General features: G+C 37.8%; 1 protein-coding gene across 6 annotated transcripts in view; it reads right to left on the bottom strand.

Annotated features, from left to right (window-relative positions):
• The window catches only part of arvcfb (ARVCF delta catenin family member b), a 292,272-nt gene that overhangs the window by 184,948 nt on the left and 87,056 nt on the right, over positions 1-20,268 (bottom strand). For all 6 annotated transcript variants that reach the window (XM_055199147.2, XM_055199145.2, XM_055199149.2 and 3 more), the window contains exon 3: positions 307-417. The gene's annotated coding sequence lies outside the window, so the exon portion shown is untranslated. The remainder of the gene's footprint in view (positions 1-306; positions 418-20,268) is intronic.

The following is a 20,268-nucleotide window of genomic DNA, read 5'->3' as shown; positions in this document are numbered from 1 at the left end:
TTGATTATGCCCAACCATAACAGCTTACAGACTCTGCCTAGTGAGCGCGTAGTTCAACCTTCTGCCAGAGACACATGTTTTGATGTAGTCCAAAGCACATTATGGAGATAGCAGAGACTATTTTTAAATTGCTAAAAACACTTAAGTTAGCAGCCCTTTAAGTTATTTAATGGTGATAAATGCTCATATTCTAACAGCGTAGTTGAATTGTAAGTCTGATAGTGAGGACACCGAACTGGTGAAATGATGTAGTGAGTGGAGTAATGAAAGAGAGTGAGCAGCAAACAAACAATGGGTGGTGGTTACCTTTGATGTCGGCTGGGTTGTCGGTTCGAGTGGACTTGGGGTTGTTAGCTGTTAGAGTGGCCAGACTGGAGCTGAAGATCTCCTCCTGGGAACTTCTGCCTGACACAGCAGCTACAGACAGACAACAACATGCGTGTCAATGCATATCAAATGCACGCATCAAGGGAGAGAGATGCTGCATCAATAGTCAGTTTATTTACATATTACTACTAAGTCACCCTCCCCACGCAGGGTTCAGGCGAGAACATAGTGCAGAGCTGGAATGTGTGGATTTGGATTGTTTACTTTAGATTCATAAATAGTTATTTACTCACAAATATTTCACATACTGAGCCTCTATTCAAGAGGAAGTCTGGGGTGGAGATGTGGCCTCATGTTCTCAAGTGCTTATCCAAGCGACCAGAGTTTGAATCTAACTTGCGTCGTATACCAGTGCCACCTCCTCTGTTATCCCATTTTTAGCCAAGATTAAAATAAAAAGGTGTTTGAGTTCTGTGCTCATAGACTTTATATACTTGTTTTCGGTTACTCCTTAAGCTTGGATCTTTAGATTATGTAACACATTCACTTCTTGACACAGGCAGACTAGGCACAGGCATCAAAGATGTGATTTCTGAGAGAAGCTCTTTTAAATGTCAACATCAGCAACTTCAAAGACAGACTGACCTAGGCAAAGCACTGCTAAAAAATATTTGAGGTGAGGTTTTGTTTCTCAATTGTCTGCTCTATGATCTTCTCGCAGCATTGCAGGGACTCTGGGTAATTTTTCCAAACTCCTTTTACGAAACAATTCTTCAACACGCTTATTCTTATTCTGCAAAGGATTACAATATCTTTCCCACCAGGGACTTTTCACTGGTTTGACTTCAAGGACAGACTTGCTCAAAGCACCTTGGATTTGTGGGACTGACATCAAAGGTGAGCTAAGCCAGAATATATTTGTTATCAAGTCCCTCATTCTGGGTGTCTGAATCAAGGTTGCCGCATTCTGTGCACTAGTATGTTATGTTAAAGTCATGTCAGCATGTAGCTCCGGTTAGTTCATGTCAAAGAATATTAAGTGTTACATAAGGCTTTTACATGTTAAAAAAAATTTAAATGAATTAAATTGTCCTGGAAACAATAATAAAATGTGCTATGGTAAGCTTCCTGGAGGCCTCTTTTCAATCACCTGTCAAAAACTAAGGATGCAACGACTTAAAAAAAAATGTCATTCTCATTTTACTGTCATTTTTGTTGAGTTCTATCTTAAATCTAACCCCTATCCATTCCTTGGGCCAAACATTTTTTTTTTGACTTTCCTTACTTGTGTTTTGGTTTTGTCGTCAATCTGCAAAGATGATTCTTACTGAAGGAGGTTTTTTATTTTTGTTTATTTATTTATTTTTTGTTTGTGTATGATTTCGGGTAGTTGTATTTGTTCCTGTCATGTGATTGTACTGTTTATCTGTCTGTAAATTTGAAAACACTACAATAAATATAATATATATATAAAAAAAATGTGCTATGGTAACACCATATGGTTTTATGACATATGCCATGCATAAATCCATGTCTTGACTACCACAATAATACCAAGGTAACATCAGCAAATAATCATAGTGGTACTTAATGGTACATTTTTGTAAATAACTTTGGATAATAGAATGTAAATGTAATGTAAAATTTAAAGAGGACATATCATGAAAATCTGACTTTTTCTAAGTGCTATAATTGGGTCCCCATGCTTCTATCAACCTAGAAAATGTAATTAAGATCAACCCAGTAACTTAGTTCTGGTAAACTATTCTCTGCACTACCCGTTCTCACCAAGATGCATACAAATGACACGCAGTGTGATTAGCGTGCAATAGACACGCCAAATTCCGATTTTGCGTGCATATGATACTCCAGTCCTTCCCATTCACTTATATGGCGAATCGTTTCGTGTCGTTTTATTTATTGTTTTCTCATTTGGTTTCTGTTTTTTTTCCCATTGTCGCTTGGGTTTAGGGTTAGATTTCACATTTGTTTAAGCAGGTTATTTAATATACAGGTTTCTCCATGCTTTTGTCTATATTAACGCCATGGTCACTTGGAGTTGGGGTTAGAGATGGGGTTTGGGTTAGGATGTCATTTTTATATAACAAAAAGTTGTTCTAACCCTAAACCCAAGCGACAATGGGAAAAAAACAGAAAACAAATGAGAAAACAATAAATAAAATGACACGAAACGATTCACCATATAAGTGAATGGGAAGGACTGGCGTATCATATGCACACATAATCGGAATTTGGCGTATCTTTTGCACGATAATCACACTGCATGTCATTTGTACGCTTTTTGGTGAGAATGGGTTGCTCTGCAAGCATGTGGAAAAAATAGGTCATTGAAATTTGGCTCCCCTTGTGATGTCAAAAGGGGATAATATCGCCCCTTAATCTGCACTATCCAACCAAGGCACTGACATTTAGTACAGAGATCAGCTCATTTGCGTTTAAAAGGACACACCAAAAAACGGCACATTTTTGTGCAGGACTTTTGATAGGGATCAGATTCAGAGTGATCATCAAAACATACATGAACATACAACTGTTTGCACTAGGGCAATACTTCCTAAGATAATAGCGGTATTACGGATTGGCGGAAATACTTATCATTGGCAGGAAAGCGTTTTCTCTTAATTGACGAGTTAACGTTACAGTAAGTCATTTAAACTTCTTATTTTAACTCTTTCCCTGCCATTGACAAGTTAACTCAATGACAGGGAAAGAGCTAATATAAAAAGTTTAAATGACTTACTGTAAGTAATTTTGATTTTAAGGCAGCACCTTAAAAAAACACTTGATCCCTCTATCATAGCAGTTGTAGACATGGTAAAACGAAACCAAAAAAAACTAACCCCGCTTAAAATTATAATAATGGGTTTATGAGTTTAAACAATAGCAGCTGGGATATAGAGTAAAAGCAAGTAGATGATTTTTCGAGCTGAATGTTTTATGACGACGAAACTTTACATTGCTTAAGGATGAAACCAGAGAAATGTAATTAAATTCATCATGCCGGGCAAGCCAATATCTGGGACCATCATTATCATCATATTAAGGTCACATCAGTAATTCATGCCCAATAATAAATGTAACTAATAGTTCTTTAGAAATCTTGCCAGGAAAAATCTGATTGATTCAATTATTCAAAAAGGACTGGCACAGTAATGGATTTTTTCTCTTTGTGTGAACAACAGACAATGTAGCTTTTCTCTGTTTTTGAGCGACGGGAAATGCTCAGACAGTACTGCAGGCAGCATGCCCACAGGAGCATCTTAATTAAAGCCCAGAGAAAAGAAAGACTATGTGCTGCTGAGAGTCTGAATCACAAGTGCAAAGGGAAATTTCCACTAGCCGTAGGTGACAAGGTCAAACTGACCCGAAGAAAGCTAAGTGCATTTTAACAAGCTTAGCTGATGAAGACTTAAGTGTATTTCTTAAAAAAACTTTCTTGTGTCAATTAATATGGGCTGCCTTGTTTAAATGCTGTCTCTAGTAGAAAAGCAGTTACCACATATGCTGTTGAGTCAAGCTCGTTTGAATCTAGGAGGCTGTTTACACTTGGCATTAACATGTGTTTTCGTCGATCGGATCACAAGTGGAAGACGTTAATGCCAGGTGTAAACGGTGTTCAAAACGTTTTGAGCTTGTCCACTTTTGACCACTTTCAACCACATCCAGAGGTGGTCGAAACCACTTTCGATCGGATCGCTTTGGAGTTGCGGAACGCACATGTGGTTGAATGCGTTCGAACAGCCACACGCCACCGCCTTCTCTCCGCCCATTTATCTAATCTGAGGTATAAAACACAAGTTTAAGTCTTTTTTGACTTCTGGCGTGAACATTCGGTGAACAGCGCTATTTTAGCCTTTCATTGATAAAACTAAGCGGCTGATCTCCGTAGTTTCGTTTTGAAAGCGTGTGAAAGTTGCGCGATCCTATTTCATCAATTGCGCTGAAAATTCAAAGAAAGCTCTTACATACTCATGTACAAAACACTGTGCAGCATGTTTACTTGCTAAACAAGCAGTGCACGCCGACATAATATTAGTTTGCGTCCATATAAACTCATAATTACTCCCGCTCGGGTTTGAATGACAGCAGAGAGACTCGCCCACCATCTCACAGACCACCCCCTCATAGTATTCAGCACAGAAGCGGTCGAAAGTGGACAAAAGAGACGGATTTAAATACCATCGATGAAAACACATCTTAATAGCAAGTGTAAACAGCCCCCAGCTTGTCAAGAGATCAGTTTTGTCCTTTTCTTCAGCCTATAAATAAACAACCCATTCTCACTCCCCAAGGCGTCAAAATTTGAAGCATGTTCAAACGCCTTCAGTGTCAGTATGAAGACGCAAAGGGTGTCCCGATGCGTCACTATATCGACGAAATGGGAACTCCGTTGCTTTCATGCTAATCCCTCAGCGTCGGATATAGACGAAAGGAAATCCCGGAAGGTGATGCCGTCACATTATGCAACGATCGGCAGGATCATGCCGCTTCTGGACGGTAACTACTCAATTTTTGTTCCAAATTTTTTACCATTGTCGCTTGGGGTTGGGGTTCTGGAGACCTGGAGATCAGCTGAATGGAGTCCAAAATGGTAAAACTAAATTGTTTAACTCTAGGGGACCTGGAAAATTTGCGCATTTTCAAAAAAAGTGGAATGTCCCTTTAAGCATGGAAATAGTCCGATTTTAATGATATATCCCCTTTCAAATTTTTAACGAACCCGATCGAGCCAGTTATGCATTGTCACAAACATTTATAATTTCATATGCTCCTAGACCTTGCCAATTTAAATATTAAAGCACATAAAGATTGTGAGCAGATCTCAATGCAGTACTCACAGCATGTGACCAGAAGATCACTTCTTAAGCCTTCAGACAGCGCTACTCGAGTTCAGGACATATTAAAACAACATTATCTTAAAATACAGTATATTTTATATTATCTTAATACAGTATATATACAGTATAAATATTCTAATAAACACTTTGTCTGTAAATGTAGTAGAGAAATAAAACGCATGTACAGTAGTATATTGGATCCATCTGTGCACTCTTAAAGTAACAGTATAAACCTGATGCTGTCTGTTTTAAATGTTAATCAAACAACGGACACTAAACTAATAAGAATAAATCTACATTTAATTTATACAGTAAAGTCTATGCAGTATTATTTTACATTTAATTACTTAATTTTATTCCCGTACCTGAAAACTACTGACCAACCTAAAAACATGAAAAGCATTGTTTATTTTATTTAATTTGAGGGTATTTCTCCATTTACATGCCAGTATTTATGTGTGATTTGATGCGATAAATAATTAATCTGCACATCATGTTATTAATTACATTAAAAAAGTGATCACTTCCGAACCCTAGTACGAAACTCAAAATATCTTTAATTAATGCACTTTAATGCAAAGCTTTAAGACACAAGGCCTTTTGCCAATGTCAATTGCTCTCTAATGATGATAACTGCTCACTAACAGTGCGTAACCTTCACAACTCTTTTAAAAGCTGTCTTTTATGTTGCTGTGTGTCTTTCTTGCAAACCTTTAACATATTAAATATGAACTAAACTCATTAGGCCACTTGGCATTTATATCACAGCAGTTCTCAAACAATTATTCTGTCAAGGTCCCACATTGCCTAAGAGACTATTCAAGGCTAATTATATTTATTAACAAAATAGATTTTTTTTGCGCTTTTGTTTTGTGTTTGTTGTGATTTACCACTACAATATTACAAAACTCAAATGGGCATAAATAATTTTCAAAAAGCAGTACAGTAGAATGTTATTCAACAGTACTGTTTGAAACTTGACAATGACCATGTTTACATGCACCCTCATAATGCGATTATAATGGGATTTTGGCAATATTGCGATTATACCTTATGTAAACGCAATACTTTGATAAAAAATGTGATTAAGCTCATAATCGCAGCAAGCATAATCGTGTTTTTTAATCGCAGTATGCGGCATGTAAACACTTCAATCGCATTTATACCGCACTGAAGTGCGCGTGTGATTTTGTCACGCACCTTAAGCGCAAATTCGCATTAAACTCAACATAAGGAAGTTTTCCCTAAACTCTGTCAACACGACTTTAACACGATGGCATTAACAAATTAAAATGCGTTAATATCATGTACATACATCTGACAAAGCCTAGCAGTTAGGGATGGGACGATTACCGGCTTTACGATTAACCACGATAAAATGTCCTGAAGGTTAGTATTATCGTTTAAAATTGAATTATTATTACAACCGTGTTTGATTACCGTGATTTTGAAAACTTACTGTAAATCCTGTCCAGTCAGAATCAGTTTGACGCAAGTGCGCACATGCAACATTGTTTTCAGAAGGCATTTAAGGGATAATGTATTGTATTCATTCACTGTAAACTTATTCGACAAATTTATTTATTTTTACCACAGAAATAATTTCAGGGACATGAAATATTAAATTGTGAATTTCAAAAATAAAACTTGTTCAAATGTTTTCAGTGTGTGTATCAGTTCTTTTTGACATTTCTATCTCATTTTAACAAAGCCATGATAATATTGATAACCGTGATAACTTTGGTCACTATAATCATGATATGAAATTTTCATACCGTCCCATCCCTGCAGTTGAATAAGAACAAAATCACCACTAAGCCATATCACCACAGATCTTTTCCAGTTAATGACTTTTCTCCTGAAATGTTTACAGATAAGCATGTTTTGGTTAATTTAGAAGAAATCTTTTACATATATACAAACAGAAATCTGTTGAGTATAAAACAATTATGGGAATTGTAAGGGAATTAAAATAAACTACTTTTCCCATCTCTGCACACTACAAGATATTATTAAGACTATCGTGCCTGAGGAAATGCTTCAGGTGGCCTCATGGGCAAACAGAGTTAAAGGAATAGTCTACTCATTTTCAATATTAAAATATGTTATTACCTTAACTAAGAACTGTTGAATCATCCCTCTATCATCTGTGTGTGTGCACGTAAGCGCTGGAGCGCGCTGCGACGCTAAGATAGCATTTAGCTTAGCCCCATTCATTCAATGGTACCATTTAGAGATAAAGTTAGAAGTGACCAAACACATCAACGTTTTTTCCTATTTAAGACGAGTAGTTATACGAGCAAGTTTGGTGGTACAAAATAAAACGTAGCGCTTTTCTAAGTGGATTTAAATAAGTAACTATATTTTATGGCGTAATAGCACTTTTGGGAGTACTTCGACTCACCTGAAAAGTCTGCTCCCCTTCTCACTCTCATAATGGGAGAGGGAGGGTGTTACTGCGCCGAGTCGAAGTACTCCCAAAAGTGCTATTACGCCATAAAATATAGTTACTTATTTAAATCCACTTAGAAAAGCCCTACGTTTTATTTTGTACCACCAAACTTGCTTGTATAACTACTCGTCTTAAATAGGAAAAACGTTGATGTGTTTGGTCACTTCTAACTTTATCTCTAAATGGTACCATTGAATGAATGGGGCTAAGCTAAATGCTATCGAAGCGTCGCAGCGCGCTCCAGCGCTTACGTGCACACACACAGATGATAGAGGGATGATTCAACAGTTCTTAGTTAAGGTAATAACATATTTTAATATTGAAAATGAGTAGACTATTCCTTTAAACAAATGGTGACTGTGACACATTGATTATTATTGTTAATGCTAGCATTAGCTAGCTAGTGTGCTAACAGCTTTCTACACTAACCTGGTGTTTAAAACAGAGGCAATTTCTCTTCACCCATTGTTTTTGAGGCGGACCACCACCCGGACGCATTGCAGACATAGCCCCCTAATTAAATCTTGTAGTGGGCAGAGATGGGAAAAGTACACGCATCCTTTACTCATCAAGTAGAAGTACAAATACTTGTGTTTAAAAATACTCACGGATGCGTTTTTCAGTCGTGTCGTTTCCACACATAAGGGACTTTAGTCTGGCATGATTAAAATAGCTGCACCTGGACGCCTTGCAAACATGGCCGCCTAGTGGCGCAAATTCCATAGGCACTTACAGTAATACTATATGCATTCTGCATCACATGTTATCAAAGTTGCTGGAAAAACAAGCTTGTTGCCTATCATTCTATACTTTCCACAGCAAGGCCTGAAAGCTAATTGAGAAACTCTGCTGAAAATGACTACCTATCATTACTAAACCTCTCAAGGCGGTGATAATCTTTCAAAGTACATCAATTTGCCAGCAGCAGGCACTCAAGACCTGGCAGCCTGACCTTTATAATGTTCCCATTTCAGACGAAAACACTTCAGAACTTTACATTGCAAATACATCAAGGATTATAATCCTGCTGGGACGGGTGAAAAACAGCCTGAAGGCTTCAGAAACTTTGTTGTGATGGGTAATTCACAGACCACAGGTTTGCATGCAAGAGATTTCTCAGAAAATGTGGTTATCACCTCATCTGGAACCCCAGGACATTACCCTTCTGTAACATCAAAGCCCATCACTGCCCTGTATACAGTATCCAACACAATCTCATGGCAATTCATAAGTCTTTTACGAATTTGTGTGACCAAATGAGTACATTTTTGTACGATTTGTTTTTGCCATGTGACGCTGGTTTAAGGGGCGGGGAATCATTATTTTTAAATAATATTTTTTTTATTATACTTTGTACGCAATCATACCATAGGCGGGGTTTGGCGTTTCTAATACACAATCCAGCATTTCAGATATTTTTTAAAATTAGGTTTAGATGGTGACTCAAACTGACACAAATGTCTATAAGCCATAGGTTGTTTTTAGTATGTTTCTATCTGTATGGTTAACTTTCTATTTTAGCTATGCTCCATTTTGGCAACCCGTGTCCATTATCACTATGGCAACCCGTGTCTTTTATAAAAAGCATTACCAATAACAGAGCTATCTAAGAGATACTTCCAGTCACCTAATGACAAGTAAAATGCAGAAATATATTCACTATTCTTGGTAAATGCGATTTGGGCTTGCATTGGTTGCATACAGTACAATGGTGCTTTAGCTCCATTTGGGCTGATAAAATGACACGTTCATTTAGTCTCAATCTGCGCCAAAGCACTTAACCAGGGTTACAATCAAGAGGCAGCACCAGGATGAATTACTTACGGGGGCATTCAGAATTTCGGAGGGGCACACATTTGTCATTTTACTCTAACTAAATGTAATGCTGCTGAAATAAGTGGCTGTGTTCGATTGCGGCCATCTGAAGGATACAGTGATTCATGGCTTTGTTAGACATGCACAGGCATAACCAGCAAATGTTCGATATTGAATGATGAAAAACAGCAAATGTTCAATAAAATGTAATGTAAAAATACTAGCATTTAAAGGATCCAGATAATTTACTCACTACCATGTCATCCAAAATGTTAATGTCTTACTTTGTTCAGTCGAGAAGAAACTATGCTTTTTGAGGAAAACATTCCAGGACCCTTCCCATTTTAATGGACCTCAATGGACCCCAACACCCAACAGTTTTAATGCAGTTCAAAATTGCAGCTTCAAAGGACTCCAAACGATCCCAAACGAGGCATAAGGGTCTTATCTTGCGAAACGATTGTCATTTTTGGCAAGAAAAAAATGCAATTTTAAACCACAACTTCTTGTCTCCTCCGGTTGTGTGACGAGCCAGGGCGACGTCACGTAATTGTGTAATGACGTTGAAAGGTCGTAACAAAGGTAACATATATAAAACACATATTTGCTGACCATTTTAAACAATAAACTGACACAAAGACATTAATTAGTATCTTTCGACATACAACAACGTCAGAACGGTCCTCTTTCTCCACACTTGTAAACACGGGGGCGTAGTTTCGCATACGTCATCCGTGACCTCTTGACGTGATGACGTATTACGTGAGGTCGCGCTGGCACGTCACAGGACCGGAAGAAGACGAGAAGTTGTGGTTTAAAAGTGCTTTTTTTCTTGCCGGGGATGACAATCGTTTCGCTAGATGGGACCCTTGTGACTCGTTGGGATCGTTTGGAGTCCTTTGAGGCTGCGGTTTTGAACTGCATTGGGGCTGTTGTGTGTTGGGGTCCATTAAAGTCCATTAAAATGAGAAAAATCCTGGAATGTTTTCCTCAAAAAACACAATTTCTTCTTGACTGAACAAAGAAAGACATCAACATTTTGGATGATATGGTGGTGAGTAAATTATCTAGATTTTTTGAAGAAAATGGACTAATCCTTTAATATTTTTTGTAGTTAAAATTGAAAATGTGTGTACATTTATAATGCCATAAAACAATAAATGTTTTTTATTTTTTTAATTAACATATAGACCACTGTAAAGACATATTCCTTTCTCTATTTTGTCTATTAGATAAGACAGACCAGTTCTGTTTTTGTGGTGAAAACCAGATAGCAGCTGAAGTAAAAAGCATAAGGAGTAAAGTAAACAGGACAAAAAATCTTACATAATAGGAAATCATTCACTTTCAGTGAGTTTATATCCAATAAGCCAGGAACAAATCTAACACAATTCCTTTCACAATAAATTTATAAATCACATACCATAACATATCAGTACGTCTCGCTTGGAAACATCAACTGAGATGCTACTTAAAAAAAGTATGAGGTACTAGTTACTGTACATCCCTCAAACATGAGCTGGAACGTATCGTACTATTCAATGAAAAAGTGACTTAACAGAGAGGGCATGGCCCCTTAAAGCCCCCTGTACCGTTCTGAGAAACAGAAGAAATAAAAACCTGCCACCGACTGCAGACTAGCCTACAGTTACTGCCTTTACCAGGAAAATCCTAATTGTGGATTCAGGTCTTACAGTATGCCATAGATCGGCTGTGGAAAAATACATCTACTTTCCTAATAGAGTTGTAGAACTTTCTAGTTTTCAAGGCTTACCAGGTTGAATAAAAGATGGGAGGATCAGAAAATTGACCCGCGACCCTTAACCACGTACTGATCAATTATGGAAAACCTTAAGATGAAAGCAGGTATCTCTCATTTGAATCCTACATTTGACAGACCATTCAAGACCTGTTTGTGCAATTGTAGGAAAGACTAAGAGAGAGAAATACTGTAGGCAAGAAACAAATAACAAGCAGTTTGAGGGGTCTTTGTAATGGTGCTAACAGGAATGAAGGACCACTGAAGGTTTCAGTCCTATTAACTGCTCCCTCAGATGTTATACAGTAGGTGTACATTAAGATGTTTGCACAGCAACAATATAGTAAGAAACAGGAAATCTTAAGCTCCAAGTAAAGCATGTTTTTTAACGCATATGCGACCGTATGATCACAGTCGAAGTGTTCATTTGACTCATACATGTGTGCTGATGCTCGATGCATGCGCATTGTGACAAATTGCAGTACCTCTCGTGGCCTACACATTACTGTTCACACATGCGTGACCTACGCATACAATACACTCTTCTGATGGAAAAATTGCATCCTGCGGTATGGGTATGTGGCCCCCCGTAGACATATAAATAATGGAATATAATTAGGTCTGAAATTATAATTTGATGTATTATTGTCATTATTAGTTTGAGGGTAAAGAGCTCAAATTTCCCCTTATTCAGAATGATACAGAACTGCATGAAGGATTAAAGCTAAAGTATGGTCAATTTTTATGGTCAAAAGCCTACTTGTGGGTCCTAGTAGTGCACGACGCAATTTTCATCATCAAAAGAGTGCCGCAAACTGTACGCGCACTGCCAGATTTTTGAAACCCTGCATACAATGTACGCGTAGGTCACGCTTGCGCATACAGGAGAATGTAGTATGTAGCCCAGGAGATGCATTGGATTTTTCGCAATGCGCATGCGTCAAATGTCTGTGTATGGGTACTACACTCTTAGAACGAATGTGTTAAAAACAACACATTAGTGTTGATTGTGGGACGACACACTAAATGCGTTGTCCCAGAATTCACCCATCACTGTGTTATTATTAAAAACAACACATTTTGTGTTGTTTTTCACACAACTTGTGTTATATTTTAACACAAAATCAACACAAAATGACACATTATGTGTTAAAATTACACATAATGTGTTAAAAGCTTAACGCACAAAGATGTGTAAAAAATTAACACATCCTTTCTAAGAGTGTAGTGTTGGGCAATATGCCCCATTTTGAGATCAGACTACCGTCAACCTATGAGATCACTGATACACGAAAGTATCGTGGGGCAGGGCAGTAGTTCACTCATTTATTTATTTGTTCATTTTTCTACATATTTATGACGAATCACTTGACTGATGGACAAAAAAGAAGCAAGGGTAACACTATCATGACCGCAACCTTCTTAAAACTGATGCCACTAATCCGAGAATGGAAAAGCGCTAAAATTTCCTGCGTGCCAGGGAGCGGTAACAACAAACTCGCTGGTTTTAACCCTCTGCGTGCTAACAACTTCTCTACAAGGAAATGTCAAAGCTGCGTGTTTTACAAGCTCATGTGCGAGGAAGAGTCTGAATCACGCGCATTACAGAAGCATTCCATGCCAGGAACATTCAGGTCCGAGCAAGAGTCCAAGACGTGCGCGTTAAGTCCAGGTGCATGCGAGAAGGAATCCGCGCGCGTTACAAGCTCTCTCGCGCAAAGTAAACCTCACAAACCCTCTCAGGTGAAGAAAAGCACGCAATGCGCATGTTAATGTGAAACTATGATGATAATAATAACCATCGCCAACTATCGTCATGAAAGCTGGCTTTCGGCGATATGTCTGACGATCGTCGATACACAATACGAATGTCTATCTGGCACAACACTAATGTTGGGTTTACACCAGACACGTTTGAGGCGTCAAATTCACGTCTACCGTGCAAAGTTGGATGCTTGAACATTTTGAGTGTACTCACTCACACGTGAAATTCTAGTAATCGAGACTTTCACACGAAAATTCGCATCATGGGAGGGGCTTCTGCGACTCCACTCGCTTCCTGTAATCACGTCACTACTACAGCAAGTTCCTGATGCCTCATTCCCGCCATGAGAACTCCAGACGTGCGTCAACGTGTCTTTACATTGACTTAACATTGAAATCACTGGCGCTTGACGCCTCTACCGCGGCTGGTGTGAACGCAGCATAACGGGTACGCTTCAAATAAACTTTACTTTGCAAGGCTGTGCATTAGAGCGTGCACGTACATTTGCGTAAAAATAAAAACTGACTACACTCCGGGCATTAGGTGGTTTATTTTGGATAGATACAGGGCTATAACATTTTTGTTCACATCTGCAGTGGAGTAAAAATGCATCAGCCTTTGTATTTTATAATCTTTCTAACTTTGCCAATGTGTTTTGGAAGAACTGCCATTACGTTTCACTTCCATCTCTTGAAGGATAAAAAACCCATCAGACTGGATATTATACCCAACAGCTAAAAAAAGCGACTCTTTCTAAAATAATTGGCTATTGGTTTTATGGTTTTAAAATATCTTTCTGTTTATAGAATGGATAAGTCACCGTTTCCTGAACTGCGTCAAGCCAGACAGTCTGGTGGCTTTACGGAATGTAGTTTATTAGCTTCTGGAAGACACAGGAATAAACATGCTGAGGTCACTGATTTTTTCTATTCACGTAACTGAAGTCTGCACTCTTTCCTTTTATTAAAACCCCCCTCCTTTATAGATGAATCTGATGCAATTCAAGGGATAGTTCACATTCAATTATTTCAGCTCTGCCTGCCTATTCTGAAAAATGTTTGAGAGCCGGGTAAAATAATGAAATTTTTCCATCTCCCCCCAGAAGAAATCTTCAAAAGAAAAGTTGTCTTTAATAAAATCTATTTTCCTTTATCTGCAGATAGCTGCGGCACAATTACCTCATACGCCACGCTATTTCACAGGGCATTTCTCTAGTGAGCAACACGTCTACAAATATACGAAGTAGCGTGGCTCTAACCACATAAAAGCAATCGCATAGTTTATATCAGTGGCAGGTTAACACAATATAACAAAGCTACAGAGCATTACATAAGTTTGACTCAAAAATCTCACATTATTGTGGGTTCACTCCACCTCAAAGCCTTGAAATCAGCGTACAGTATAAAGTATTAATGCTTGCTTGGTCCTGTATGGTATTTCGATCTGGACTTTCAAACTGTATTTCCCCGACCAAAAACTCACTTTTTGTGACAGTGATGAGTGACACGAAGCTTTGAAGCCAAGCGTTGTGGGAAAAGGTAAGTTGAAAGAGAATAAAGGTAAGAGACATTAATATTGCATCAAGATTGTTTCAGGCATGGCTATGATAGGGGAAAAGCGTGGGGTCTTTTTGAGAGGAGAAGACAAAGGGATAAATTCACTATCTTTTGCATCTGACTCATCAGATACTCAAGGACAAGTCACATTTCATCAGCCAATCATTGAGCAGACAGTGATAGCCATGCAGATCCCTGCTGAGTGGGATTGGAGCAATTTACACAGCAAGATACGGAGTATAACTAGTGACGGAGAGGAGCTTTCTTGCTTTATTTATTTTAATAGTTTTTGACATTAATACATGGCAACCTAAGGCAATTTATATCAAGTCTGAGTCGCTGTATTAAAGACTCACGTTCGCAAAAATGTTACCCTTATGCAGAGTTCACACCAGCCACAGTAGAGACGGTAAAAACACGCAATTTTGGACGCTTGAACATTTGAGGTTACTCGCTTCGTTGTTGTGTGAAAGCAGCGTGTGAAATTCTAGCCATTCGAGAAATTCACGCGGAAATTCGCGTCATGGGAGGGGCTTCTGCCACTCCGCTCGCTTCCTGTAATCACGTCACTACTACAGCAAGGTCCTGATTGGTTAATATTATGTTATACGCGCCGCAGGATAATAATCCGCAGGTAATCACGTCTTTGCATTGACTTAACATGTAAATTACCCCTGCTTGCCGCCTCTACCGCGGCTGGTGTAAACGCAGAATTAAAGTTCGATACTTGACATGATTTCTATATTTTTTACATTTTGCTGGTCAAAACTTATACAAACATGTCTAGCATGAAATAGTAAAGAGTACGGTCACATCTTGGTAATTTACACAGAACAGACACAAACCCAGATTAGGCTATAAAACGTTTCAATCGGCTCATTAAATAGCAGGGCCGCTGGAAGTCATTTTGAACAGGGGGTGCTGTGAATTTTTTTTTTTACAAAAAAGTTATGAGCCTATAGGCCTATTTAAAATACATTTTAAAAATAAATACATTGAGATTTACAATTTCTCAGATGAATATACAGTATGCGCTATTAATCAGAAGCAAAAATACTTTTAATAATGTCCATGCGGACAAACATTTTTTACTTTCGTTTTTAAGTTAGGATCACACGTCGATTAACAGTGGTAAAATATTCTCACAGTAACATACCTACTATATTTTTATATCGATCTTTTTTTACTAAATACTATTACTGTCTTTTTTAAACTTCATTAAATAATTCATAATTTGAACAAAATAATGATGGGTTTAGTTCTGATATTGTATACTTTTATAAAGAAATACATGGTGTATAATTACATTTTTTTGAAAATATATGGCTTTATATAAGGTTTGTACTGTAAAAATACTTTATTTGTTACAAACAAGAGATAAAGAATTTACAAACGTGCGGAGAGCCATTTCAGCGAAATGTTTTTTTTAAAGCATTACTTAAAAATTTTTCTCATCTCACCATATCCACAGAAACAGAGTCATTATATACAATAAATCCGTGGGGTAGCATTTAAAAAAACATTTAAAATAGATGCATTTGTTTAAAGCAAAGCATTTATTTACTTAGCTACAGATGAAACAGCTCTTTACGCCTTCTAACGTCTCATAATCGGTCATCATTTATGTCCAAGAGACTCAATAATAATCTTTTACATTTTAATCTTTTAATTTTTCATATTTAAAAGCATTTTTGTGCTGCTGCGCATCCATGTATGTGATAAACAAACCTGCATTGTCATTCCGTTAATACTGTATGCGCAATTGCGCATATTATCAATGTGCTCTTTACTCTAGCAAAAGACACTCGCGTCGCGCATTGCGCCGGTTGTATAATAGAGTCCAAAGTCTCTCATGAGCTAGGGGACGAATGTCCAGGGAGTTCAGAATTTCTGTGTGGGCATGCATCAGCGAAAGGTGTGTGAGTCTTTTCTGGGTCATGGTGCTGCGTACCCATGTCTTCAAAAGACACAAGGTGGGGAGAGTACGCTCGGATGAGGCCACGGATGGGTAGGCAGACAGTAATGAAATTAAAATCCAAAATACACGTAATAACCTACGTGTGTCAAAAATTATTTCCTAAAATATTCATAAGTAATATATAAATTGTGCAAAATATTTTTACTTAAAAAAATCTCTCTCTCGCCAATAGGCCATGGGTGCTGTTTGTGGTGCTTTATGAGAAAGATCAACATGAACTATTTTAAAACTTTTCCAATCATTGATCCCAAGGTGAAACTCAAAGCTTTTGAGTCTATCAAAGTTTATTTGTTTTCAGCAGGGAAAAGCAACTCAATGAATGTTTAATTCAATTCAATTCAATTCAATTTTATTTATATAGCGCTTTTCACAATTTGGTAATTGTATCAAAGCAGCTTTACATAATAGATGCAGTGAAAAGCACAGAAAATCGACAGATAGCACAACATAATAAACGATAGCACAAGCAGTTAAATTTGCTACGGCTATAAATCAACATTATAAACAAACGTATTACTAATGTAACGTATAGAAGTTAAGCCCAAAAAGGCTGCCTCCCCGGGTTGAAAAACCCCCTAGGAGAAAAAAACCCCGGAATTTTAGCCGGGGAAGTAAAAAAAGTCATAGGAGGAAAAAACCCTTGGGAGGTATATATATATATTACACATTGAAACGGAAGGAGATTGAGCGGAGATCAACCTTGATAGAGGCTAACAGGGGAATTGCTAGGTATTAATCTCACTTTCTTGATCTCAGAAATAAAACTATGAATACACCTAGGGCCCATTTCTAAGTAGACATCTGATTTTAAAGGGACACTCCACTTTTTTGAAAATATGCTCATTTTCCAGCTCCCCTAGAGTTAAACATTTGATTTCTACCGTTTTGGAACCCATTCAGCCGATCTCTCGGTCTGGCTGTACCAGAAAATAGTCCCCTGCTTTTAAAAGTAACCAATGGGACTATTTTCGGGCAGTGCGTAATATCACTATGCCTGCTGCAGCCATGTTACAGCAGCAAAGTCCTTGATTATTATCCAGAATGAGAGTATAGTTCCTAGCCATATCTGCTTAGAAAATCGCAACTTTAAATTTTTCGTCGGTCTTGGTACACGATGTAACTACAGAAGAGTCAAGTTTTAAATAGGAAAAATATCGAAACTCTGTGGTTATTTTTTAGGCGCGATGCTAATGGTCTAATCAGATTCAATGGATTATGCTAAGCTATGCTAAAAGTGGTACAGCCAGACCCGGAGATTGGCTGAATGGATTCCAAAATGGTAAAAATCAAATGTTTAACTCTAGGGGAGCTGGAATATAAGCATATTTTCAAAAAATGTGAAGTGTCCCTGTAACTTACATAGAGTATTAAAGGCGGAGTCCATGATGTTTGAAAGCCAATGTTGATATTTGAAATCACCTAAACAAACACGCCCCTACCCCAATAGAATCTGGACCTTCTGTTGATAGACCCGCCCCACACATACGCAAACGGCATTTGATTTGATTTTATTGGCTATAAGTGTGTTTTGGTAGTCGGCCCGTCTCCTTTTCCAACGCTTTTTTCAAACATCGTGGACTCCGCCTTTAATGATTTGCAGTCATTTAAATTGCTAATTTAAAGGACTCACATCAATGCTGCTATTCAAGGCAGATCAGTGTAAAATCTGCAACATAGCAGACTATTACACAGTATCCGAACATCCAGTCTGAACATTTTATCTGCACCGGCCTAATGCGTCTTGTGTCAAACCGGGACACCAGAACCCTGACCCTGCAACACCAGGGGCACAAAGTTTATCAACCAGACTACAGCAAAGGAGCCATTTATCTGGATCAGTACACATTGTGCTAAAACATGCTTGTTTTGCTGTCAGGGAGGTAAAACACTCAGATAATAGACTTGGACAGTGATAATAGATTACGGCACAAAAACATATGTACACTATGAAAATTACTTCTGATTTGGAGTAACTGGTGTTTGTTTTGCCAGCACAGGTTAAAAATTAAATTAAAAATGTGAATAAAAATGTACTGTAGGTATCAGAAAAAAAAAACATTTCAGTTTTATCACAGCAACAAAATTGCCTCGTCCTTAGGACCATTTCTGTTAAAAAGGTCATCCAAATTTCTTCGAGCATGTTTGATGTTTAGTTTTGTTCAATAATTATGCAATGAATTGTACAGTCAGTCGGTCAATATCCCAAAATAAACTCTGACAGGGTCGGCCAGAGTCTAGCTTTCCAAAAAGCCAAACACACACACAGCAGCTGGATATGAACACATTTACCTGCACTGTATGTGGCACTGAGAGACATTTGCATATGTTAATTATAGAAGTGCCTTGCTCAGTGCGTGTTTATGACCATAAGCGTGAAAATACAATAACAATGCAAATAACCCGTGGAGAGGCAGTCTTAATTAAACTTCAATGTGATGACATTTCCATTTGAGTTTAGAACAAGCGAGCTAAATCAAACATTATTCCAGAAATGTTGTAATTAGCGTTATGAAATTACAGGTGAAGAACAACTGTTACCTCGGGTTAGTAAACAGGAGCATTATCCCAAAAAACTATATGAAATACCATACGGCTTTTGAATCGACTTAGAAAGTACCAGTGAAATCTCAAAGCTACTGTATTGTCATTGTTCTTGACAGGTACAATAAAGAAAGTAAGCACACGCACACAATACAAGAAGAATAGCTGAAATAAGCACACACATGGGTTACACAATGACACCTCCAATATTAGGGAAACGCTACAAAAGAGAAAGAATCCTTATTCAGTCCCATCTGTTTGTATGAATGACAAAGTATTGATGGATGGGAGGAATTTTAATTTTAATATTTCCTAACCCCTGAGGTGCATTCAAGCTGACAGCAATAAAATCGCTGAAATTCGCCGAGCTCCTGTAATGTTGATTTCAAGCAGACGTTCCTACTAAACTGAAGTATCCAATATTGTACCCTGAGGCAGATCACGTATCCAATGTCTGCACTGTAGTCACTAGGGGCAAAACAATAAATCGATATAGATCGATATGACTTCTGTGCATTTTATATCTGCAAGATTGTGACATAACAACACAAGTCTTTATAGCATCGAAAAATACACACTGAAAACTCTCTTGTCAGACAATTGTATCTTTTGTAGAGATTTGATACAATCACATCATATTGTGTTATAGGTGTTTTTTAAGATACACTTTCTTAGCTTCATATTCAGAAATAACTATCATTCATTGGTTGAGGGTAAACTGAATAGTGTAAACATGTGTAACAGTGTGAAGTACCTAACAGTGGCTCAACTAATGCAGGGGTTTTCAAACTTCTTTGTCAGCCGATCCCCCTTGACCTAAATTATTTACTTAATTACTTAAGTACCCCCTGAGATTTTAGGTAAATGTTATAATAATTAAATACCACATTTGCATGTTTTGACTGTTTTAAAGAGCAAATATGGTCCGATTCCCGATTTTACATTTCCTTTGGTGGGTAAGTGTATTAGTACATGTTAATGATATGCAAAAGGTACAGACCCCAAAATAAACGATGATGCGAGTTATCGTATCCAACGCAAATCTCTTTTCTTGGACAACAACAAACACACGGATTGTAGGCAACAGTTTACTTCCTGGGATTGGTGATGTAGATAAGACTGACATTATCATAATTCTTCCCGCTTGGACTCACAGCCTGTAAGTAAACTCCTGTTAGCATGGCATTGTGACTGAATCTTTCAAAAATGGTAAGGA

The sequence above is a fragment of the Misgurnus anguillicaudatus genome, chromosome 22, assembly GCF_027580225.2.
Source record: "Misgurnus anguillicaudatus chromosome 22, ASM2758022v2, whole genome shotgun sequence".
Classification (NCBI taxonomy): Eukaryota; Metazoa; Chordata; class Actinopteri; order Cypriniformes; family Cobitidae; genus Misgurnus; species Misgurnus anguillicaudatus.
The sequence above is the reverse complement of the archived record's forward strand: the minus strand, read 5'-3'. Positions and strand labels throughout refer to the sequence as shown.